Below are 25,760 nucleotides of genomic sequence, written 5' to 3'. Positions count from 1 at the left end.
TTTTTTTTTTTTTTTTTTTTTTTTTCACCTTTTCTTTCTATTTAGTCCTTCAACCATTTGATTCTCCCACATTGGGGGGAACCATCTGCTTGCTCAGTTCACCAATTCAAATGTAATGTGTTCAGGAAACATCCTCATGATACAGCTAGAAATAATGTTTAACCAGCTATCTGGGTATCCTATGGCTCAGTGAAGTTGACACAGAAAATTAACCATCATAGACACTATGTAAGAAGGTGTAGTGGATGGCTCTGGTTTGCAACAAACACTGAAGTGTGATTAGAGAGAGTGGAACAGACCTAGAAAGAAGAAGTAGGATTGAGCAGAAGGTTGAAGAATGGATGGAGTGACTGGTAGGGTAGGAGAAAGGTGGATAATCCATGTGAAGGTGACATTGAGGGGCAAAAAGCAGATAGGGTTGAGTAATTAGAGTAGAAGGTGCACAGGGAGAGCAAGAGAACATGACCCAGAGAGCCTTTGGTTGTAAGGTACTGTGTTAAGGACCTCAACAGTCAGGCAGAGGCATGACTGTTGTTGCTGTTAGAGGTGGTGGCTCCTGGCAGCAATCAGAATATCAAGAGGAGACTGGGCACCAGAGTCCAGGCCAGCTCTCTACTAATGAGCATTGGTTGTGTGGCCTGGGGCAAGTCATTTACAGTCTGTTGTCCTAGTTTGTATATATGTGAGATGAATGACATTGGTGCTAGACTCGCATTTGAAGTTTATAAAAAACAGAGATGGGGCACCTGGGTAGTGCAGTTGGTTAAGTGTCCGACTCTTTGTTTCAGCTCAGGTCATGACATGGAGCCCTCATGGGGCTCTGCACTCAGCACAGAGTCTGCTTAAGACCCCTGCTTCCTCTCCCCCTGCCCTTCCCCCTACTCATGTGTACATACCCTCTCTCTCTCTTTAAAATAAATAAATCTCAAAAAAGGATAAAAGATGCTTGGGCACTCAATACTCCCAACCTTCTGAGGATAGGGATTTTGAGCAGGCTCTGTGGAGGAATCTGATGCATGCTGGCATTAAGAAGCATGCATGGACTGGTGAAGTAGAGCATGGCGAGCTCACTGAGTTGATGAGCAGGGTGAAATCAGGGGTGGGAGGAGGTGTCTGGCATTACCATGCAGGTGGGATTAGGGAAGGAACAGCCAGAGTCCATGCCCCCTCTCCCATCCAAGCCAGATTCACCTACTTACTGTCTCCTTAATATGGCTTACCTGATCTCACTTGCAAATCTTTTTTTTTTAATTTTTATTTATTTATGATAGTCACAGAGAGAGAGAGAGAGAGAGGCAGAGACACAGGCAGAGGGAGAAGCAGGCTCCATGCACCGGGAGCCCGACGCGGGACTCAATCCCGGGTCTCCAGGATCGTGCCCTGGGCCAAAGGCAGGTGCTAAACCGCTGTGCCACCCAGGGATCCCTCACTTGCAAATCTTAATTTGGAACCAACCAAACTAACCAACCGAAATTTGGAGTAGGTTCTTGTTTAATCATAAGGCATAAAAAATTTTTATTGTTTGCATGAGAGGGAAGTTAGTTTGATTATAAGGTCTCTTTGCCATCTCTTCTTGTTTCAAATGCTTTCTTGGGTTTTGATCCTAGATGTTCCGGTAGCAGTAGATATGGAAATAGGAAATCAAGCACTGCTTAGCAGAAGATTATCCATATCCCAGATTTAGGACTGAATTCCCAGTTGATTCTCTCACTCATTCTTCCACAGAGGCATCCTGATTCTTTTCAGCATCCTTTATCTCTGAGGCAACTGTGTTTATGTCCTTGACTGGGACATGTTCCAACGTGTTTTCAGAGAGAGATTTCAGCCTCAAATGTGTAAAGAGGTCCCATGCATGATTGCTAAAATATTAAGGATCAAAATTACATGATAGCTGCACGGTCCCTAAAGAGTGGAAAGAAAGACTGTGCTTAAGGCAGAATGCACTAATCCATTGTATTAGCAAGTTACCAGAGCTGTCCAAGTCCGTGTTTACTTTTGTCAGAAGCAGGAATAAGGTAAAACACATGGGAGAAGGTTCCAGCACGGAGAAATTAATGCTAAATTAAGATGCAAACAACATGTCCTGAGGATGGAAAACAATTTAGGGAAATGAAGCAATTGGTAAATATTGTTTGTTACATTGATAAATAGGCTGTGGCAGCCATCCAAAGTTTGCATTTAATTTGAAGCCAAAAATGCCTTTTGATTTGACAGAGCAGTTAAATGTGTGCCAGAGGACCTCTACTCCAAGATGGGCAGCCAGTGATGCCTGTTGGTGGAGACTTCTTAGGAAAATCACAGTGTGTTGATGCAGCAACCCCAATATATGTATGTTTTGCCTATTAATTTATACACCAAATAAGGAATATGATAGGAGTGCTGAAATAAAAAGGGATCTGAAATTCTTATTATGAACTATTATTTTTTTCATTATCTTTCCCATATGCCCATATATCAAGTCAGGCTAAAGGTGAAGAAGGAGTAATAGTAGATATATTATCATGAAACAAACTACAGTGACATTTTAAACCATTTTTTTCAAGACCTATTGTGTGTGAAGCAAAGTGCTAGTTTTTTTTTTTTTTTAAGAAATAGGAAAAAGTTTATATGTGGTTCTGACCCTGAAGGAACTTATGTTTTGGTCTGCTAGATGACTTTTCTTTTCTTTCTTGTCTTTTTTTGTCTTGTCTTGTCCCCTCCTCCTCCTCTCCCTCTTTCTTCTTCTTTTTGCTAGATGACTTTTCTATCTATCCACAAGTAGGTTGATTTTTAGAATTCTGGGCTCAGGAGTCATGAAAGAAAGAAGTGGGCCTGTTTTCGCAAGAGCTTGTTATGTGATGAGGAAGGCTCTGCCCTTTATGGAGGGCTTGGTGGTAGGATTCCTCATTCTAGTCTCATGTCTGGCACACAGACCTATACAAGAAATCCAACCAGAGTATGATCTTTGTCTCTTCATCACAAAAGATGCGAAAGAGACAAAACTATCTATTCTTCAGGTTCCTTCCTGTTGTAATGTCTATGTCATCAAAGGACTTGGTGGATCTGTTGGCATCATGGGTGTGCTGAGTGTGAAAGCAATGAGGGGCTAGACAAGTCCATCCTTCTTACCTTACAGGGGACTAGCATGTAGGACTCTTACATTTAAATCTCATGTTGACATACTTAGAAAAATCTTGACCAATGGTAAAATTCTGACTTAAGGAAGACTGAAAATTTTTATAACAATAATACTAGTATTTATTCAGACCTCATTTTTTGTCAGGCTCAGTCCCATGTCTTTTCCATTAATTAGCTCTTTGAATCCACAGAACAGCTTTATGAAGCAGGTGTTCGTATATTCCTGCTTTTACAAAAGAGACAACCAAGACACAAGAGAGGTCAAAAAATGTGTCCAAGTTACACACCTAGTAAGTGGTGGAATCAGCATTAAAACCAGGTGGTCTGTCATCAGAGCTCATATCCACTTGGTTCCACTCTCCTATCCATCCCTATACTCTCCTATCCCAGAATAGGAGAAATAATTTTCTTGTTGCTTCCTATCAGAACATCTGCTATTCCTTTTCCCACCCCTTTCTCTCTCTTAGATTTTCCTAATTCCTCATTCCTGGTAATATGTATCTATAGCATCTGAAGTCGGGGGACTTTGGAGGTTATTTCATCCCCCATGATCCTGTTTCTCTCTCTCTTTGTGCATATATAATAATGTCATAGGAATGTTATAACATGGGAAGTGGTTTTGAAAAGGAAAGCAGCTATGTCAATCATGAAACATACATCACAATTCCACTTCAACCAAAATCATCCTTTTCTTCATAGTCTATCTGAAAATGGAGAACACCTACCAGCACTATCTAAAGAAAAACCATCTATTACGATGCTCTGGGTAAAGCCATAGTCAGTTGAAATGAAAGAATTTGCAGGAAACTATCAGGAGAAGCTCCCAAGATTCAAAGAAGTATCTTTCAGAGTAAAAAAAAAATCCCAATTTATAATCTCCACATATCATCTGATACTTCCTACCTCCAGGTAGATTTCCTTAGTATTTCTCATAAAACTTTTCAGCATTCATATATTTGAAGAAGAATTAGGATTCCAGCAATCAATGTCACTTGATATAATGTAAAAGTGATGCAAAGCTCAGCCCACCATAAAATAAAATTTCAGAGGAAGCATGACCCCATGATGTGTTGATCTGAGGATGGAGCTGTTACCATGTACCAATTTCAATTACATTAAAGGTCCCATCCAATTACCAGGAAACTGAAGATGCTCTCTCCCATTATCAGCCAAAAATTATATACCATATCCAATGGCCCCTGGAAGGAATACTGATAAATGTTTTTCTGAATACATTTTACATGTGTTGATGTGCTATAATTATGAAGAGATATTGGCAAAAATGCTGGGAAATTCTCATAAGCTCAACTTAATGGCCAAGCTAATAGATATTTCCAGTTTCATCTTCCAGAGCTGGGTGCCTTTGTTCAATGTTTTGCTTTGTAATTAAAAGCAGCTTGAAAAACGCTGCATTCCAGAAACTTTCAATCAACTGATAAGTATTGAAAACCCTCAGTGTGTCCAGCTAGGAGCTGTAGAAGAAATCACATTAGTGCATGACAAGATTTCCAACTTTCAAAGGATTGATTGTCTTTGAACCCTAATACTCTACAAAACAGAAAATAATACAATTGAATGCCAGACAATTTTGTTAACTTGTATAGGATGATATTTTAAGTTTACAAAGGATTTTACATGTATCCTCTTTGATTCTTTCAGTAATCTCATGAGATAGTTGATATTACTATTTTATAAATGCAGAAGTGGAGCCTCTGAGACAATCACTAAGTGATCATCACTGCCACATCGGTAGGGGACTTCCTTTTCTGCCTCCCAAATAGGCTCTTCCACCAATGTGTGCCCCCTTTCTGGATACAGTTTCCTTTGGCTGAAGTGGGTAAAGCCAGCACACATTGTGACTGATTGTTGGCATGCATGTCTGGTGCTATATACCATCTTTTTATTTTTTAAAAAAGATTTTATTTATTTATTCATGAGAGACACACAGGGAGAGGCAGAGACATAGGCAGAGGGAGAAGCAGGCTTCCTGCGGGAAGCCCAGTGTGGGACTCAATCCCATGACCCTGGGATCATGACCTGAACCCAAGGCAGATGCTCAACCACTGAGCCACCCAGGCATCCCTGCCACATACCTTCTTGAGAGCATGACACTAGTAGTGGTTTGGGCTTGTGATTGGGAGACTTCTCTTGAAGAATATGCTAGAAATGTTTCATTCACTATAATGTAAAGATACAGGGAGAAGAGACCACCATCTATAAGCTAAGGAGAAAGGCCTCAGAAAAAAACCCAACCCTGCCTGCACTGTGATCTCAGACTTCTAGCCTCCAGAACTGTGAGAAAATAAACCACCAGTATGTGGTACTTTGTTATGGCAGCCCTCCCAAACTAATATAGTTAGATTAAAATTACTTTAAATTGGTTAGTCTTAATATTTACCTTGAGTATCACTTAGATTTTTGGCATGAAATGGAACTGAATTCAGATGGCTCAAGGAGAAAGCTTTATTGAAAGTCCTCTTTACAGAAGTGTGGGGAGGATAAAAGATGCCAGAGCCTTGCAGCTGTGGGGAGGTGTTACTATGCTTGGAGTTAAGGGAGCCAGGGTTGGGAGCGGGGGCGGGGGTGGGGAGGAAGCCCCCAGAATGGTGAGTAAAGGAGCTGTCCAGCAGGAGCTGCTGTTGTGGGAAGATGTGTTTTGTGCCATAGAAGGGTTGCGGAAACAGGGAGGGAGAGGTGCAGAACTGTCCCAGTATCTCTCACCTGCCATCTGATCTCTTGTTAGAGTCTTCCATTGGCCCAGCCCAACAGAAAGTCAGAAAACAAGTCAATGTGGAGGATTCTGTCTATGTAGGTCTGCTCCTAGAAATTCTAGAAGGGCCAGGAAGGCTGCTGAATAAATGGTGGGGAGAAACAGAATAATTCCATAAAAGAAAATACTCAGCATTATTGCTATTCACCAAATGCAAAAACCTAGAGGCCAGACTTAGTGACTTTGCTGCTGACCTTGGACAAATAGTATCAAACAGAAAATGACATCACCTCTGTCCTTTCTGGTCACCTGTGATTTTCTGTATTTTGTTTTATGGGGGTGGTGGGAAGACTTTCCTTGAAAAGAAACTTCTGAAGAGTAGAAAGAAAAGGAGCACCTGGGCGGCTCAGTGGTTGAGAGCCTGCCTTTGGCTCTTGCAAATGTCTCTATTTAGAGTCAAGAAAATAGAGGAATAGAAGAAAGAAGCCTCTTCCCAGCAGGTCTGTGGAAGACTGAGCCAGGATCACTTAGTGCTGATCACTGCCTTGACCTCATCAGTCAGAACGTTGAGCTTTAGGAGATATTTCAAGTATAATGGCTTTAAAAAAGTTAATTGAGAAACTTCTCTACAAATTTGTTGATAAAGGAGGGGGAAAAAAGGGAACCAAGGTTTATTATATTCTATTTTTAGATATGAATAAAGGAAGGTTGTGTGACTCAGAAGCAGGCAGATGGCTTGCATGCCAGTCAGCTTGGTCAGTTGGCAGCGACTTGTAAGCCAGGCCAGAGAGCATCCATGAGGGTAAACCCTAACCTCAGGGTGGGTCCCTGGCAATGCTCAAGCAGCAACTCTGCATCCTTGGTTTATCCTTCCTGTTTCCTCACTTATCAAATATTTATTGTCAACAACGGGCAGTTCTGTTTGCACACAGTGTGATGGGGTAATGAGATAGTTAGGTTTCCTCCTGTTATTGATGGGGAGTGCTGATGGCATGAATAATTTCCTCTTTTTACAAATGGGAATTTAATTATTGATGCCTTGTTTAGGCAGTGACAAAGGTGTTACCAACACAGTGCAGTTGGAGACCTTGGCAGGCATGAAGATCTAGGGTTCATAGGGGTCTTGAATTAAACTGGCCTAATTGCTTAGAAGAAAGAGAAAGTGTATTTGTCTACCTATAGACACATGCACATACATAAACACATATAAATAAATATATATATTCTATATATGCTGTTTGAAGAAATTTTTTATCTAAAACACATCAGAGAAAATGAATATCTAAGACCGGATCCTAACAGAGTGCAAGCAAATCAAATCAGTGGGATACTCATCCTTTTATATCCGCACTGAACATTAATTGAATTCTTAGCTTCACAGGTGGAATGTTTATTCATATAAGTAAGGATTTCTGTGTACTGGCAACTAAAATTCGCTGTTAAGAGAGGATAAAGAGACCACAAGTTTCCTAACTCAGTGTTTTAATTTGATGGCTTTCTTTGAAAGGGATTCAAGCCTCTCTGAATACCACCCCCTAAGCCAAAAGGGAAAGGAAAGCCAATACTACAACATATATCTCAATGAAGAGAATTTTTCATTATTCCTTTTTTTTCCTTCTTAAATTGGTGTCTCTCTCGCTGGTAGTAAGAGAGGAGGTGGATTTCAGAGAAAGCAAACTCTTTCCTAAGGTCAGGGATCCCTGATATGGGGAATAAGTTTCTGTGATTCTGATGAAGATAGGAATGCAGTAAAGCATTCTTCACACTTCACATGCCCTTGAATCACTTGGGATTTTGCTAATGTGTAAATTCTTTTCACCAGATCTGACTGAGGTCGGGCCTGAGATTCTCCCTCTCTGACACCCTCTAGGGTAAAGTCAGGGCTGCTGGTCCATGAGCCATGCTTTGAATAGCAAGGATTATTGGACCAGACCAGACAGCATATCCTAGAGATACTGAATTTTAAGATATACAGTAGTGATCCTTTTATAATTTATTCTTTACACTTTTTTTTTATTAGAATAAGTAAAATTTTTTGCCCAACTGCCTCAAGTGACTTCTTGCTGCAAAAGCTTCATTTTAGTTTTTCTGAGTTTTCTGATATACAGGGTATAGATTTATAGTGGCTGGGAGAGGTTGGCCTCAGAAGAATTTTTACAATATTTTTAAGATTGGAAGCCACCTTCAAAGGTATAGCCAATCAATTTATGGGCAAGGATATGAAGCTCCCTTTAGCCTACTTGGGATATTCAGTGAGCATACCCTACACATCTTGTATCTTTTGTCCTTCATCTGAAGCCACCTGCTCCTCTGAACTCTTGGGCCAACCTGTTAACTGTCAGAGGTTCAGGAAAAGTGTGATTTTTTTCTCTCTGAGGGACCATCTAACTCATCATCAATGTTGCCCATTATCCAGAACAGACCTATTAGCTGTGGCCCCCAAGGCCCTCTGGTGACTACCCATCCTGTAAACTCTTACTGCAGTGTTCAGAGCAGCATATCCCTTTACGTTGCCAAGTCATTTTTCCATAAAGCACTTGGGTCAATTATTCCAGGTAATTGAGAAAAAACAAAAGTTGAGAGGAAGGGGAAAAAAAATCCTAGCTGTAACAAGATTGAAAATTGCTTGAGACTGCACCAAGCTTGGTGGGTGTATGCAGATGTATGTAAATGATGAATAAACCAAACAGAACGTGGTGCCGCCCACCCCTGCCTCAGTGCTCCCTGCACATGGAGGATGACAAGGCTCCCTGAATAAGTGAGCACATCCCTACCCCCACCCCCATCCCTAGGCTCCCCTACCAAACAAAATGAAATTGTAACAGTGCTTGGGAAGAGCCCTAATGGAAATCTCATCCTCACTTTCCTCTGATGGTTGATGCAAGCCTGAACCAACAAGAGATGGACCATAGGCCCCTCTCTTCTGGCTGCGGATACCTGTCAACCCTGATACCTTCCAGAAACTTCGTGGGGACTCAAGATGAATGATTTTCCTGATCAAGTGCTTAAGGATCAATAGTTATTAAAAAAGGGGGGGAGGGGAGTGGTAGAGAGAGGAGATGAGTATGTGCGAGAGAGGAAGGAAGGGATCTCGGACCAATTATTTTTCTACAAAATACTTTATGTGACAACAGCGGCAGGCCCCAAAGGGCAGCGTGTAACAACAAAGCCTAATTAGAATGATTTCAGTGTAATCATTAACTCGCATCTACCACCTACGAGACTATTTCTGTTTAAACTAAAACATGACCTGCATGGAAGAGAGGCCTTGTAAACTGTCTCTGAGATAAAATATGTGACAGGAAAGGTCAGAGCTGCTCTCATTTGAATTTCAAGTAGGGAGCTGGCTCTGCGGTGGCCAGTGTAGCAGGCCTGGCCACTCCACGTTCCCAAGCCTTCCTGGCAGCAGTAGCAGTTGGAGAAATCCTCTAGGACTAATTACTGGGATTGCAAAACAAGGATTTTTCTTCTCTTGCCTCTGCCCTCTTCCTTCGCCCCTCCCCCAACCAGGGAGGGAGGCGAGGCCCTCTAATGATGTTTGCAGAGAGAGAGGTGATTTCCTTTGTTGTCGCTATGAGACCGAAGGGCACCGCCAGTGGCCTGATGCGCCCGATCCAGACACCTGCCGGCTGGCCCCTGGGCCAGGCCGCGCCTGGTCTGGCCTTCCTCGCACGTCCTCCTGCCAGCCCAGCCGGGGAGGGCCTGCTAATAAACTCTCTTCCCAGCAAGAGTGATGCCAAGGCATTGCCTTCCGCTGGGCTGTGTAAAAGCAGCTATCAAATCAGCAAGATACAACTTGATTTGCAGGTCTCCAGTGAAATTTAAGAAGGCGAACTGTAAAACGTTCAGGGAAAAGGAAGCATGAAAACATTTTTAAGGAAAACATTTAAAAAGTCAGAGACAGACATAATAATAAAAAAAAGTTGGCAGGGAAGGTTTTATTTATTCATTTTGAAACATTGCAAAGAGCTCTGTTAGCAGCATTTATCTGCCTCTCTCCTTTTTTTTTAAAGGCGGCCCCGAAAAGCAAGTGAGTTGAATTCATTTCCTTTTTCCTTCTGTGACTTTTTAAAGCATTATATACACTGAGATCTTTTTTGCACTTCTGGGAATTTATAAAGCTATAACATTTAGTCCATAAGCCTGACTTGGCGAAACCTCCTTCGTTTCTCTCCCCTTCCTTACCAGCCTGCGCTGCAGGTCCTTTCTTTGTCCTGCATACTAACTGGTCCTTTCCCCTTGGTTTCTTTGTGATATTTTCTTCATGTTTTTTTTTTTTTTTTTTTTTTTACCTTTTTAAAAGATTTTATTTTACTTTTTAAAGATTTATTTAGAGAGAGAGAGAAAGTGTGTGCATGTGTGCAAGGTGTGGGAGTGGCAGAGGGAGAAGGAGTCAAGCAGACTCCCCAGAGAGTAGGTCTCAATCCTATGACCCTGAGATCATGACCTGAGCTGAAACCAGGAGTCAGTTGCTTAACCAATTGAGCCACCCAGGTGCCCCTTAAAGATTTTATTTTTAAGTAATATCTACACCCAATGTGGGACTTGAACCTCCAATCCTGAGATCAAGAGTCTCAGGGTCTACCACCTAAGCCAGCCAGGTGCCCCTCTTCGGGTTATATATATATATATATTTTTTTTTCCCCTCAAATCTTTGTTTTCTCTTTAATATAATTTGAAAAGGATGAGAAAATTCAAAATGTACTTAGTGACAATGGGGAAGAAACGGGTTTGGCAAAACCACAGATACATGTCATGAAGGTCACTTGCCATTCTGCACTAGGCCAGGAGGTTACTGGGGTCAGTGCTGTTAATGAAAAATGACTCACTAGATGCTTGTTAAGATGGCAAGAGAGATTTTATTCAAGACGGTAGCAATAGAGGGTAGAGACTGAATACAGCAAAGACAGTTGAGGATTTCTACCCAGAGTGAGGGGGTCAATAGATGGAAGATAATGAAGAGGAGAAGCCAAGGATAAGGAGGTTCTGGCTAAAAGAAGCCCAAGGTTGGGACCTTGTCTAAAGGCTCAGAGGAGCCTAATTACCATTTGGTCAAGGTGGGAGTCTTTACCTGTACTTACTTCTCTGTGTCGTCCACTGAGTTGGCCTGTGTTCTCAATCCATCAGCTTTGACACATAGTTGACAAAATTATATGGCACTGGGCTGATTCACACTACAGATCCCTAGGTAAATTCCTAAACAGAACTTAATTTCTGAAACAGATTTCTGCTACTGTTGATCACCTCAGGGAAAAAGCGATTCCAAAACATCTGTTTAAGGACTATGTTTGGTTTCTAGCCCCATAGTACTAGAAAGATCTTTGCCTTTGGAGTTAGAAAACCAAGTTCAAAATATGGCTTTGAAAGCATTCGATATAACCAACTATTGGCTGTGCTAACTTTCATAGGGTCTAAGCTGGAAAACACTGGTTTTCTATTTTTCCCCAACCACCTTCCATCAAGCTATATTGAACCCCACTTTCTCATCCCAGGAATCCAAATCTTTTCAGTGCCTTTTGGTTGTCAGAATTTACTTTGACAATTATAGCTCATTTTAAGGACTTAAAAAGTTATAGTCTAGTCCATTTTAAAACTTGTGCTCCATGTCATGAGAAAGTCCTTCAGAGGCACCCCATGGGGACCTTTGCTGTGCACAGTGTTTTGATGCTGTTTTGTTAAATCCCTCTTCAAGTCTTGCCTATGGTGGCCAACACCCCTCCCCGCCAGGCTCTTAATTTTAGGGTTGTCTTGTCCTGGCAGGAAGCCTTCTTGGGTCCCACCCTGACTATTAAGATTAGGCTCCCTTTTCAGCCTGTACTGGGCCTATGGGATGCCCACTCATCCTTGTCATGTGATTGGTAGGGAGACAAGCTGGGACCCTACTATCTCCAGAATTCTCTGAATCTCTGGCTTTGAGGTAGCAACCACATTGTAGTTTGTTAAGCACCGCACATTAAGCAACAAATGCCCAGCCTTCCCTAGCATTCTGGAGCTGTGCCCCCCTTGACTTTCTTCGACTCAACAAGCTTTCAGCCAAGGACTGGACCTCAGCCTCTGGATCCTGTAGACTGCCCAGTTGGGCTGATGACTCTCCTATCTGTTCTCCTTCTCGACAACATTCAGATTCTACTTCCATAAGATGAAAGGTGTGGTGGGATCCACCTCTGAGCAAGACCTGCAGGGATGGGTTATTTACTCCTCCTGAGTATGTAGGGACAACCATAGCCCATTGGCCTTCTGAGAAAATAAAGCGTAAAATAATAGTATTGCCACGTAGACAAATCATATAACCTGAGTCTCACTTTTTTCCTCTGTAAAATGAGAGCAAATAATTCTCTCTTGTTAGGGTTGTTGCACAGATGCATTGAGAGGGTATGTATATATGGAGGTGCCTCTGCTCTTCAGTCTCTTTTGCCTTCTTGTCCTTTCTTTTTTAATCCTTCTCCTGTTTATTTTTTCCCACGGTTTCTCTTACACCCTGAGGTTGACAGGCCTGGGAAGGCTCTGATGAAAGCATTGGAGTTTCAATTCAGAATTTCTTTCAAAAAGCTGCCCATTTCATTGATAGAAGAAGTAGAACCTCAACAGGAATATCTGTGACTAGGATACTTCAGGGCCTCTAAGACTTGAGAAGCGTACAGATTGGAAAGCAAGACTTTGTTTAGGGGACATCTGTTCAGAGCATGCTCTGCCTTCCCAGCTTTCTGTGTGTGGTGCAAGTGCATTCCTGGACCAAGAGGGAAACCCCTTAGCATCCCAAATCCCAGCCTGAGCAGGTGCCACTAAATGCCTGCTGCCCTGCCACACGGTTCCTTAGTGAGCTCCCAATTTATAGCTTGCAAGGGGGTGGAGGAGACACCTCACAGATTGGAGCCTGGGAGACCAGACCCCTCAGTGCTGTGTCCCCTGCCTACCTATAGTGTTCCTAATGATGGATGAGTGTGGGGTGTAATATTTGCTATGATGGATCACAGAGGAGTATGAAAATTCATAAGGCAGTGTTAGGTTGTATTTCACAGCAGTGTGTGTGTGTGTGTGTGTGTGTGTGTGTGTGTGTAGCCCCATCAGCTCTCTTGGGGATTGCATACAGTTACGCTTTTTGACACTTTATTGCTTTTTGTTTGTTCCATTCTTCCACGCACGTTTTGGAGGGAGATGGCTACTTGTCCTTTGATGAAGACATGGTTGGCCAACAACCCCTCTCGTTGCCCTTGAATCTTTGCCTCTCCCTCTTCTGGGTGAAGCCTCCTCAGCTGCCTGAGGGGGTATATGTTTGTGAGCGTGTTTGGCTTGAGGGCTCTGCCTTCACCCATTACTGCCCTTGCCACTCTGGAAAGTCCTCAGTTCCCAAGATACTGGATGCAGCTGTCACAGAGTAGTGCTAGTCCCTGAACGTTCCAGAGTGTGCAAGAGGACGGAGGCAGGGTGCAGATAATTTTGGAAACTTTGTTTTCTCTAAGAGAAGAAACTTATCTGTAGATTATGGAAACATGCAAAGATTTTTGTTTTTCTCTGTCAAAGTTGAGTGATATCAAATATTATTAGCAGCACCTATATTGTCCTAAATATATTATACTAGCCTGAGTATATTCTGGTCTGGTATACACTTTGCTGCTGCTTCTCTTTCTCCTTCTATCTCTTCCTCCATTTGAAAAAGCATCCTGGCGTAGTGAGAAAAAGCCACAGAAGATGTAATTTTTAGTTTCACTTTTGCTTCCATTTCATTGTGGGACAAAGTGGAGAACTTCATTCTCTCCCAACAAAACGTGAAACAATTTGTTGGGGATGCTGCTGTCCCAACATAAAAGGCTCTGTGTTTGGAGCTGAGACCAGGCCTTCCCTGTCCGGGAGAAGTGGTGGGAGTTAGGATCCCTGGATCTCTGTGGCTTGTGAATGCAAGTGTCTGATCCTAGTACTCCTTCTTGAGGAGAGCACCATGATTTAAGCTGCAAGTGCTTGTTACAGGTCACCAGCTTTGTGGTAACCATAGAGAAACCCCTCACTTCCTGATCCCCATGGAGCTGTGGCTTGGCTCTGCCTGCAAATGCTCTCATTTCATCTTCAGTCGGATCTTGCACCTGGCTGGCTCCTTGGACCAGCTCCCTTGAATTTCCGACAGACCCAGCAGGAGTGAAATCAAGGACCTAGGTAATTGATGGACTCCTGGCGGAATTTCCAGCCTTGGGACTTAGCTTCACCAAAGGGCAGCTCCCTCACGATATTTTCATAAAAATGAGGCAGTATCTGAGAGCCCTTTAACTCTAATCCTAGAAGAAGGATTCCCTTTACATGGCAACTCTTGTTTTTATCCTCTGAAATGAGAATTTCCCACCTTTACAATATGAGCCCCTGCCATTTACCCAGGCAGGTCACTGAGGGGCTTGGGACCTTTGGAAATATGAAGGGGTTCCTGCTGTGGGGTTCCCGTTGCTTCTTGTGACAAGAGAAGTCAAATCACTCAAGACACCACTTCAACTTCTTTTCTGTTTTCGTTTTTGGTTTTTTTTTTTTGTTTGTTTTTTGGCTCCACTTGATTCCAGGCAGGGTTCTGTGTAGAAAGCCAAGGTGGAAAAAGCCCCTTGGCTTAAGTAGAAAACCAAATTTGCAGATTCCTGCCAGGCCTGTGCCCAGCTGTGGGAGCATGTGGATGTACTTATGCTGAAGGCAGCTTGCCAAAGGCATTCCAGAGAGCTTGATATAATGAAAAAGGAAGTATGAAAGCTTATAATAGAATGGTCAACATGTACTGTTAACTGATTCCTTGGGTCATTAGGGAAGGGTTTATGGACATTGTTACCTTCTTAGCCAGAAGTTTATTAAGAGCTAATAAAGACACGTGCTCTTTACCGTCATCTTACTGAGGAGTTACGGGTGCACTATTATTTAATTTTTACAGACACCCTGTGAGGCAAGTTTGTTCACCATTTGATGGGGGAAACTGAGGGCTTTCATTCAAGTAAATTGGCATGGTCTCACAGCACTGTGTTTGGCAAAATAGTGGCCCCCTAAGATGTCTATGTCCTAACCCGCAGAGCCCGTGAATCCGTGGATGTGACAAAAGGGAATTAAAGTTGCAGATGGAATTAAGGTTACTAATCAGCTGATCTAAGGGAAGAGAGATTATCCTGGATCATCTGACTGGGCCCACTGGAATCACACAGCTCTTTAAAAGTGGACCAGGGAAGCAAAAGAAGAGTCAGTGTCCTAGTGACCTGATGTGAGAACAACTCAGCTGGCCATTGTTGGCTTTGTTGATGAGTGGGGGCATTGAGTCAAGAAATATGGGTGGAAAAGTGGTGTCTTTTCCCACAGAGTTGGAAAAGCAAGGAAACGGATTCTTGCCTGAAGCCTCCAGAGGGGAATGCAGCCCTGCTGGCACCTTGATTTTATTCCAGTGAGACATGTGTCAGACTCCAGACTCCCAGAACTGTAAGATAATACATTTGTGTTGTTGAAAGCCACCAAATTGGTGTGAATTTGTTATGGCAACAGTAGGAAACTAATATACTGCCTAAGGGGCAGAGTGAGGACTAAAAATAAAATCTAAAGTTTATCTTCTTTCCACTATGCACAATGACCTCTAAATGGCTTGATATTAAAAATAGAGCCAGAAAAATGTTACCCAACTTCCTAAGCTATTTTCTCTCTCTACCTTTTCTTCATTTTCTCTTATGCTCGGTCCATGTGCTTTCTTCCTTCCTCTCTCCCTTTCCCTAAATTAACAGATTCTTGCTGTAAAAGAAATTGATTCTTCACTCCAAAGTAGGTCATTATAACAAAGGTTTTAAATCATTTGGTCCTCCCATTTGTGAAATATAGACTTCACTTTAATCTTCTGTGCATTACCAGCAGTAAAAAAAAAAGGCCCATAATTTGTGAAAAATGGGATTTTTTTCCCCCCACCATCAATCATTTGGGCAGATGTGTAAGTTTTTTGCTCCTTTTTCACCATCTGACTCATACCTGGGTGTCAGAGAGCCAGCGTTCATCCACACAGACAGAGGACCCTCATTCTGGATATACTTCCAGGACCAAATTTAGAAACTTAATGAAATATGGGGTCCCAGTTGCCAAATTGGTAGGACCCCCATTTCTTCTCCTTCTAGTTTTTCTTTCTACTTCCAACTGTCTTAGAGACCTTTGTGTTTAAGTAAGTCTTCTAACCTCTCAAAGCTACTGAGTTTGTTTTGAAAAACTCAAGCTATGCTTACTTTGTGGAGAAAGTGCTGGAAGAGTTCAAATTTGTGTGCTGTTCTCTTGTTTGTGCCAAATGCACTAGAGAAGCTCATAGATTCTCTGGAATTGCTTCTTCATTTCAGAAGCTCACCTAACAAACATGGTGGACCTGTTCTAACCTCGGACATATACTAACTGGGACAATTATAAAGGTGGTTAAGATACTAAGATGAACTCTAAGATCTTAGAATCCAGTGGTTAAAAAATAGGGTCCCTCTGCAATGATCACATTGTACTGTAACATCTCTCTCCCCATCTATCTTCCTATATAAACAGGAGGAGACATAGTCTTTGTCCATACAAGGACAACGTTTTACATTTTACAAAAATTCCTAGTTCCCAGCACAGGATACTTGACATACAACTTCCTATAAACTTTGCAATCTGGCAGGCCTGTGTTCAGATTCTGGTTCTGCTACTTGCCTACTGTGTGCCCTTTGTCTAGTTACTAGTCTCTTGGATCTATATTTGGCTTCACTGTAAATTGGGTGTGGAAATCCACTCTGCTCTGGGGATTAAATGAGATGCATAATTTCACCTAAGAAAGTCTTGACATTGTCATAGTGGCTGGACAGTTTTAAAATGTAGTTATTGATGGGATGAGCACTTGGTGTTATACTATATGTTGGCAAATTGAACTCCAAAAATATATATACAAAAAATATTAACTAGTTAAAAAAATAAATAAAATGTAGTGGTTAAAATGTGGGGCAATATTGCCTAGATTGCATTCTAGCTACTTCACTTACTAAGAAAGTTAAGTTTCCTTATCTATACAATGAGTATAATAATAGCATTGGCTTCAGAAGCTTGTTGTATGGATTAAATGAGTTAACACACATTAGGAGTCTAGACCAGTCACCTGCCTATGGCAAGTATGCACTGAACATTATTATTAACAGCAATAAATAATAGCAGCTTCAATTTTTCCTCTGTCACCCACCTCATTTTATTAATTTGCTCTCCTTTTCAGACCTTATAATATGTGGAAGGGAAAAGTTAGTTGATTCTAAAGACAATTTCCAAATCCTTCTCTGCTGTTTAAAATGTTGTAACTTAAGCAAATATCCAAAGCCTATTCTCCATCCTCCTGTTTTCTTGAGGTCCAAAGGGAGAGAAACTATAATTTTGAAAAACCATGTTCCAGAGCTAATGGAAGTAAAGATTCTTGTGGCAGGAGAAGTAATCTTTCCCCCACCCTGGATTAGGCCCAATGTTTATAACAAACAGAACTGCTGTGGGCCTTATACTTAACACAACAACAACAACATCTTTGTTTGAAAAATTATATATACATATGTTTAGTTTTCTAAATAACAGCATTGCAATATGGTGTGTCAGAAATTACAGCCGGCTCTTGATTTTTTTCCTTCAATGAAAAGAAAAATTTTGCATAACCTAAAACCACGCTCTTGTAGGAAATAAGGATTGTTGATGGAATTTTGATTGTTGATTCCATCCTCCATATGTCCTTTGTGAAGTTGTATTATCTTTGTGTTGCTCCAAGCAGCCTCTTTCATGTGGGGTCACATTTATGTTGGTAAAAGAAACCCCTCCCTCAAGCCCCCCACATCCTTTTGTGTAAGAGTCAAAACGAGGGTTACATCTCCCTTTCCTGCCAATCGCTTTTTTCCATCAAGATCAAGCATGTTGGAAGTTTAAAACAAAGCTATGTTTGAGTTATCCAATCACAAAAAGCATCTGAAAAATGTCTGAGCAGGTGAAAAACACCTCCCTTTACATGCTCTGCTAACTCTGAAACGTCCGGATGGAATCTGAGCTGAGAACAAGCTTGAAGAATCACAGAACAAGTGGTCATTGTTTTCAGCAAATCAGAAGTGCCTGAAATCCATGTACCCTTGACCATTGTAATGCCCTATTCCTCACCAGCCAGAGAACTAGTTTTTCAAAGTGATTTTCCCCTTGACTCAGAGTTCTGCATCTGAGCACTCCCACGTATGGGTGGAAGTTATTCAGGGAACATAGGTGGAGTATAGCGAAGGCACTTTGTGAATGGGGCAAGGAATAAAATTAAGCTGATGAAGTTCAGTGACTCTGCTTGTGGTGGCTTCTCTAAGGACCAAGGTTATGGTGAAATGGTTTTTATACTTGAGTCATGGTATGACGTGGTGCCTGAGCTTATGGCCTATAGTTTCTAGAACATTTGGAGCATGAAGGGACCACCACTACAATCGCCACTCTACACTTAAGGAAACCTGAGGTCTGCAGAGATGTCAAGGTCACTCTTGCTATGTTTAACGTTCACATATATTGTTCACAGTCAGCTGCTGGCAGGAGCTCAAGATTCCTCTTTCCTCCTCCTCTTTCCCTGTTTTATTCATCTCTGAGGTGGGTCAGGGTCCAGGTAGTCATACCAGTTCCAGGGAGAAAAGATAGCAATGACCATTTCCAACCCATGAAATGTCCCCAGCTCTAGGAGAGGGGCCACCTTTGCATTCCCCTTTCCTAGAAGTCTTTCTTTTCCTCTGGAAGCCTGGGGACATGAGAGGTCCTCACATCTATACCCTCCCTTCCCTACTCCCACACTCCTTCCAGAAATTGCTGTCCAATCCACAAGAGACCTGACATAATTGTTTATATCTCTTTCCTCCTGGGCAGTGGAAACCACAGAGCTCTTGTTTATCTGTTCCAGAACTTCTAGTAAGGGTATGTGGATGTGTAGAGGGGAATGGGCCTTTAGACCCCATCTCTCCTCAGCCAGGGCAATATGTGAAGTTGAAGGTTTGGTTTTAGGAGAAAGGAGGCACAGCAGGCCTTTCATAAGGTTTGGTTCTAGACCATCCAGAGCTATGGAGGCTGGGCCACAATGGCCCTTTTCATTCTCCCACCTGGTTTTCCCAACTTTCACAATAGGGCCAGAGCCTCAGTTTCCTGCTAACTGCAGCCAAGCCAGCAATAAAATGCTGCCTCACTTAGTCCTTTGTACATTTCTTTCTTCCTGTGACCTTGTGGAGAGGAATGACCACTTAGGGAGGGTGATAGGATTGCATGGGGCAGCTCCTCCAAGCCTTTGTTCTGTCTTCTAATCTGTTTCTGTTCAACAGTATCCCATATTGGCAATACCCATGCTAGTCATGCTGCTCAGTCCTTTCGAAGTATAACACTAGCAAACCCATATAACACATGTTACATGTCAGGCACCATTTTGAAAGCTCTACATATAATAGCTCATTTAGTCTTTGCAACCTACCCTTGATACATGATTAAAATCACCTTTTTTACAATTGGGGACATTGATCACAGAGAAGTTGAGTGATTCTTTCAAAGTCTTACAGCTAGGAAGTGGAGGAAGTAGGATTCAGATTCAGACAGTCTGATCCAGGTAGCATGCTAGTGATCACTATGCAACACCACCCACTTGAGAAAAGAAATTGGATTGAGCGTATATATGGCAGCTAGCTTGATAGAGGGTACCTTGTAAATGCCCCTGATGGTTGTAATGATCTATTTGTGGTTGGTGGCTGCAGGGGTTTAAGTGGTAGTCCAAAAGAGGTGTAGCAAATCTTTTGGGGATCAGGAATTTCTCCCAACCAGCTGTATCATACAACTTTCAGATCAGAGGAGGGGAGAGAGCATATGGATGTACTTGAGGTGCTCAGATAAGGACAACTGAACATTGATTAATGAAATGCAAGGAGGAGGAAAGAGGGAATATTGCAGGCCTCAGTAGCTGCTGTGGCTTTATAGAGGTTGTAAGTACCTAACCTTAGTTTCATGAATGGAACATCTTGTATTGAGAACAAAGTCTGGCCAATAACTGAACACAGAAAATTCACAATGAAAGAGGATTTTGGAGAAGATCCAAACTTGTGGTATACACAAAGCAGCTCTGGGCTCAATTTTGACTATTTATGTTGCATTACTTGCCAAATTTAAAAAGCCAGAGAATACACATAAACCACATATTTCCAGGTTATTTTGCAAGATGGAGAGACCTGGCAATACTGGCTACCGTTCTCACTTGTCCACAATTGCCTTCATGGGGGGGAGGGGTAGTGTCTCACTCCTCCCTTTAGGGGAGGCATTTAAGATTCATTTTCCACAGGTCCTACTATTTCCTAGTGTCACTCACATGACTTGCCTCTCCCTGTCTGCATTGGAGCCAGCATCCCCTACCTCATTTCATAAATGCAGAGTGGAGGGCTTAAGTAGTGATTAGTGAGAGCCAACTTGACTCTCATTTTTGAGCTGCTGTGTGAACATCTCTCCAGTCATCCAAACTGTTTTGATGCCCAATTCCCTATGTCATGAAGTAGCTATATGTGGTTACAACTCGGGCCATCTGGGCTTTGGATGGTATGGCTAGTTGATGTTATACTGAACCTCTGAGATTGGTTTCATAACAAAAATGACAGACATCAAAGATTTCACCCCTCTTACTTTTCATGAAGTCTTTTTTTTTTTTTTACTATGGTTAATGACTTTAACCATTAGGATGTACAATGCCACCTCTCATGAGAAGGAGAGGACCTGGACCTGCCTCAAGAACAGTATTGGCATGGCTACTGTCACTGCTCCCAGTGCCCTTCTTGAACATCCACTTTTGTAGTAGGCTTGGTCCTTACCGGAGAAATTCCCAGGAAATCTTAATCTTTTGCTGACACCCATCTACCATTATTCCTTGTGCCCTTGCAAATTCATATTCCATTTTGACTTTTCCATGCTCTTCCCCATTTTTGATCTGGAATGCTTTTCTTTGTACCCTGATGACCTCTGCTACCATCATTTAAGAGTGGCAGCAATGGACACATGCTGAAAATGCATGGGTCTGTAGCAGTAGTCAGAATTCTTTAATCCCCACTCAGAATTTTCATAAGGGATGTGCAATTTTCCTTGGCTCGATTGCAAAAAACAAACTTTTTTTTGGTGGGAGTTTTTCCACAGTCAGCTGAATCTGGAGTGTGCTCTCTCCTCTGTGGCTTTTCTAGCTCTCAGGCAAGTTACTTAACCTTTCTGACCCTGACTTACAAAGAAAGATGCACCCTGTAAGATGGAAATGGCTTCTGCTTTGCACAGTAGCTCCAAGGAGTAAATAATATAAGGAATGGGAAGTATCCACCACAGTATGCCAGTATCCCTGGCACACTGGGCTCACAAATTTTAGTTCACTAACTCTTCTATGACCTTTCCTAGGAGCAGATAGGGAATGGCTGATTCTGGATTAGTTGGTTTTTGATGCTGTGAAGGGGTCTCTGGGAAATCAGGAGGACAGTTGCTTGAGAGAGATAAAAACTTATGCCAAGTGTTACTTCAGAGGTTGGGAGACAGGTCCTGGGGTGGAGGAATCCCAAGTATCAGGAAACAGAGAACAAGATGGACTTTTACTAGTAATAAAGAAAAGCCAAAAAAAAAAAAAAAAAGAGAGAGAGAGAGAAAGAAAGAAAAAAACCCCCTGTCTTCCTTTGTCAGAAGGTGTCAGAAGGGCACCAACGTACTCTTCAGAGTGGACACTCAATAAAATGTCGTTGACTGGCAGAGGGTGGAATGTTATAGAAAGTTTACTGGGCCGGGAATATAATATTAATATCCTTGTAATGTTTTTATGTTTTAATTTTGGTGGAGGAAGCCTGAAGCCTGGGGCAAAAGCTAGTATTTTCATTTGCTTCACCTAAAGTTATATTGGCAGGGGCCCTCAGGGTAAAGAAGATAAGGATTAGGTTTGGGAATGGGGAAGGATATGAGGTGGTTGTAATAAAATATATAAGTGCAAGAGCTTGAGGAATAAACACAAATGAATTTCAGTCAAAGAATGGAAGGATATGGCATAAAGACATTTTAAGGGGGAAAAAATAGACCCATAGGGTAGGATTTGCTGAATTGGAGAGAGAATGTGAGGAAAGTAATGAAAAACTTTTAATATCCTGGAGCTCCCTAAGAGGTGTGCACAGATATTGTTGTTTTACGTTGATTGAGGGCCTGCCACGTACAGGAGCTGGTATTTGCTTGAAAACCTAATGTATGAAAATGTTGTTGAGGGAAAGGTGAATTTTTCTATGGCTTGTGCAGGAAACAGATAAGTGAATGATTATTTGATTGGTAAGTTCTCAATAAAAATCATTGGTAAATCAGCCAAGTAACTAGCAAATGCTGTTGTTTACACCATCATACTCATGACCTCGTCTACAGCAAATGAGAGGGCAGAGTTCTCAGGAAAGGGATTTGCAATTTTCAAGACAGAGAGAAAGACTTATTCATAGTATTAATATACTCTGAGGAAATCCCCATCTTGTTTATCAGAAAATTTTCAGGAAGAGTCCCACTGAAGTTATAAATGTACTTGTTAAAAATGAACATATTTGGTGATCCTATGCCACCTTCTGAACCCTGTAAACCTTCACAGTCTAATACTTGTCTTTGAAAAATCATTAGGGCTAAAGTCTCCTAACCGCCTAAGATCAGACAACCACGATACTTTTTTTTTGTTTGTTTTCAGTATCAAATGGCACCTGATGCTGACAACCATGACTTAAATAAGTTACTGAAATGAAAGACCCACTAACCCTGGCCCAATGGGCTGAATGTTGGTGGATTTTAGCCACACCACTCTCAAAGCCAAGAAGTATTAGTATATGAGGAATCGCTAACCAAGATGGCTAATGTGGGATTTTGAGTCATATAGTAAGAAGAGATTTCCTCTAGATTCATTTAGTTCAGCTTTTCCTTTGATGTTGGCAGCCCCTTCTGCAGCATCTCTGGGAAGGAGTACTTTCTTCAAGTGGATTTGAGCTGGTTTGACAGTTATGTGGCCTTATTATTATTATTTTTTGCATTAATTTGAAATCTGCCTTTCAGCTCTATATATTCAAGAATATTCCAGAATGAGTCCTCTTCATATATCTAGTTGAAGGTAATTTTTTTTAACTTGGAAAAGAAACTCTCTTTTCTTCACATGCTTCTACAATAACACACACACTTCTTGTCACTCTTTGTTGCCTTATATTAGTATCTGTTAGGCAGGGCTTTGCCTGGTAACAAACAACCCCATAGCCAGTTTCACTCAGAAATTTTGTTTCTTTTATGTAATTTGGATACTTGTGTTGTTTTTTGAGGGCTAAATGTGTACCCAGGGTAGGCAAAAGAATAATTCTACGTTATGGAGCAAAAGAACAATGTCACATGTTTGATGTGAATGTTAAACTATTTTCTTTTTCTGTTTTCTCTAGATTGAAGGAGTTCACTGGATATAGATTTTTACCTCCTTCTCTAGTAACACTATGAGTTTGCATTGACATAATGTGTTAGACTTTTCACATCTACCAGGACTTTTGCCTGAAGGGTTCTTCCCCTAGATTATCTTTGTGGCTTCCCGCTTACATTTTCTAGTCCTTTATTTCAATGTCACCTTTGCGGTAAAGACTTCCTCCAGTCACTCCATTGTACAATGAACAAACAGAACACTTCAAAACAACTTCTACTAAACGTTCCCATTACTCTCTCCCATTTTAAGCACACACCACTAGTATACTCTATAATTTATATACCTTGCTTATTCAGTGTGTCCTCATTAGAATAATAAGTTCCATGAGGAGCAGAGTTTTTCATTCATAGCTGTAGTCTTAGAACCATGGCTGGAAAAAAAAAAAAAAAGAACCATGGCTGGCACACACAGATCCTTCAAAATGTTGAATGGATTTTTCTGGCTGACTGATAATCTTGTGCAAGTAAGTTGGCAAGTGGTAGAAGGGACCTTTCTCTGGTAGTTTCTTGTTTATTGGGGATTTGTGAAGGGGGAGGTTTGATAGAAGGCTAGGTCATTTCATTGGGATGTTTGGTCCTAGATAAGAAGATTTGCATGATCCATTGAACCTGTGGCTGGAATGGTGGTATAGGCTCAGATATGGGCAATGGTCCACCCTAACTGCTTAGTTTTCTCATGTCTCCACTCTGTGGATATCCTCTGTTGGTGTACTCCTCTGCCACAGGGAAGCTTCCCTCTTCTCTGGTTCTTCAGGAGGCATGCAGATTTGGATGCATTATAAACTGCTTTCCTGAAGGATTCTTGGTTATCCAAGTTGGAAAATGGTAAAATGATAAAATGATACTACCTCTATAGACAGAGAGATGCTGTGCTGGTGCTTGTATTGAGGATGCCCAGTTGATCAAACTTGGCATTGACAGGATAGAGCTTTGAAGCAAGGGTGAATGTGGTGAATATTTGGGCATCCTTAAAGGAGCCCATGGGAAATACAACATGGTGGATGTTTTGCCCTACTCAGAAGATTGGAGGTAGATTTTGTTATGGCCATTATTATTATTTTTTAAAGATTTAATTTATTTATTCATGAGAGACATACAGAGAGACAGAGACATAGTCAGAGGGAGAAGCAGGCTCTCTGGGGGGGCCTGATAGGGAACTGGATCCTGGGACCTGGGGATCACAACCTAAGCCAAAGGCAGATGCTCAACCAATGAGCCACCCAGGCATCCCTGTTATGGCCATTATTAACTAAGGTACTCAGGCTGACACTTTGAGAAACTACGCTTGTGTCTCTGGGGATTTAATTGAGGGTCAGGGAATTGAGAAAAGAGAAGCATAGGGCAAGGGGGGCACAACATATTAGTTTTCTGGAGCTGCTATAACAAACTACAGTAAATTGGGTGGCTTAAAACAACAGAAATTTATGTTCTCACAGTTCTGAAGGTTGTAAGTCTGAGATCAAAGTGTCAGCTAGGTTGGTTCCTGTTCAGGGCTTTGAGAGAACTTTCCAGACTCTTCATCTAGCTTCTGGCAATTGTTGATTATTTTTGGTGTTCCTTGGCTTCTCCTGTACTCTCCAATCTGCCACTTCATATGGCATCCTCCCTGTGTATATGTCTGTGTCCAAATTTTCCTTTTTTATAAGGACATCAGTCTTATTAGATGAGAGGCTCACTCATACCAGTATCACATCATTTTAACCAATTACACCTGAAATGATCCTATTTCCATTTCCATAAAAGTCATATTCTGAGGTATTGGGGATAAGGATCTCAGAGTATGAATTCTGTTGGAACACAGTTCAAGCCATTATATCTAATTTGGGAACAAACCCATTGTGGGTACTTTATCTGTGGGTGAAAGGACTGACCAGTTCCCCTTCAGCTTTCAGGCAAAGCACACTCAGTACATTGATTTGTGCAATGCTCAATTATATAATCCATAGCCTCCTAAAATACTGTGTATAGAAATTTGTTATTTATGCCTCTGTAAGTATGTACATAATAACAATTCATTCTCAAATTTTGCCATTATCTTTCTTACCACAGTGCTTCATGACTGTAATCTCTTAACCAAGCTCACAAGCCCTTATTACAGGGAATCCTGCAAATTTTCCATACTATGCATGAATTTTGAAGATTAAGTTTATTTTTTAATTTTTTAAAAAGATTTTCTTTTTAAGTCATCTCTACACCCAATGTGTGCCTCAAACTTACACCCTGAGATCAAGAGTTGCAAGGTCTACCAACTGAGCCAGCCAAGTACCCATGAAGATTAATTGATGAACACCTTTCTTTTTCTTCTGCTTGTATCAGAAGCAACAGGCATTCATTTTTTTCAGTTACTTGTCATTTATATAGTCACTCAACAAACATTTAATGAATCCTTAACCAAGGAGCAAAGACAAGTCAGATTCCATCCCTCGGAGCCTCAGGTAGATGGAGTGAGACTCATGTAAACATTTTAGTGAAGTGCTGG

Source organism: Canis lupus, chromosome 1, assembly GCF_048164855.1.
Source record: "Canis lupus baileyi chromosome 1, mCanLup2.hap1, whole genome shotgun sequence".
Lineage (NCBI taxonomy): Eukaryota > Metazoa > Chordata > Mammalia > Carnivora > Canidae > Canis > Canis lupus.
Note: the sequence above shows the minus strand (reverse complement) of the source record.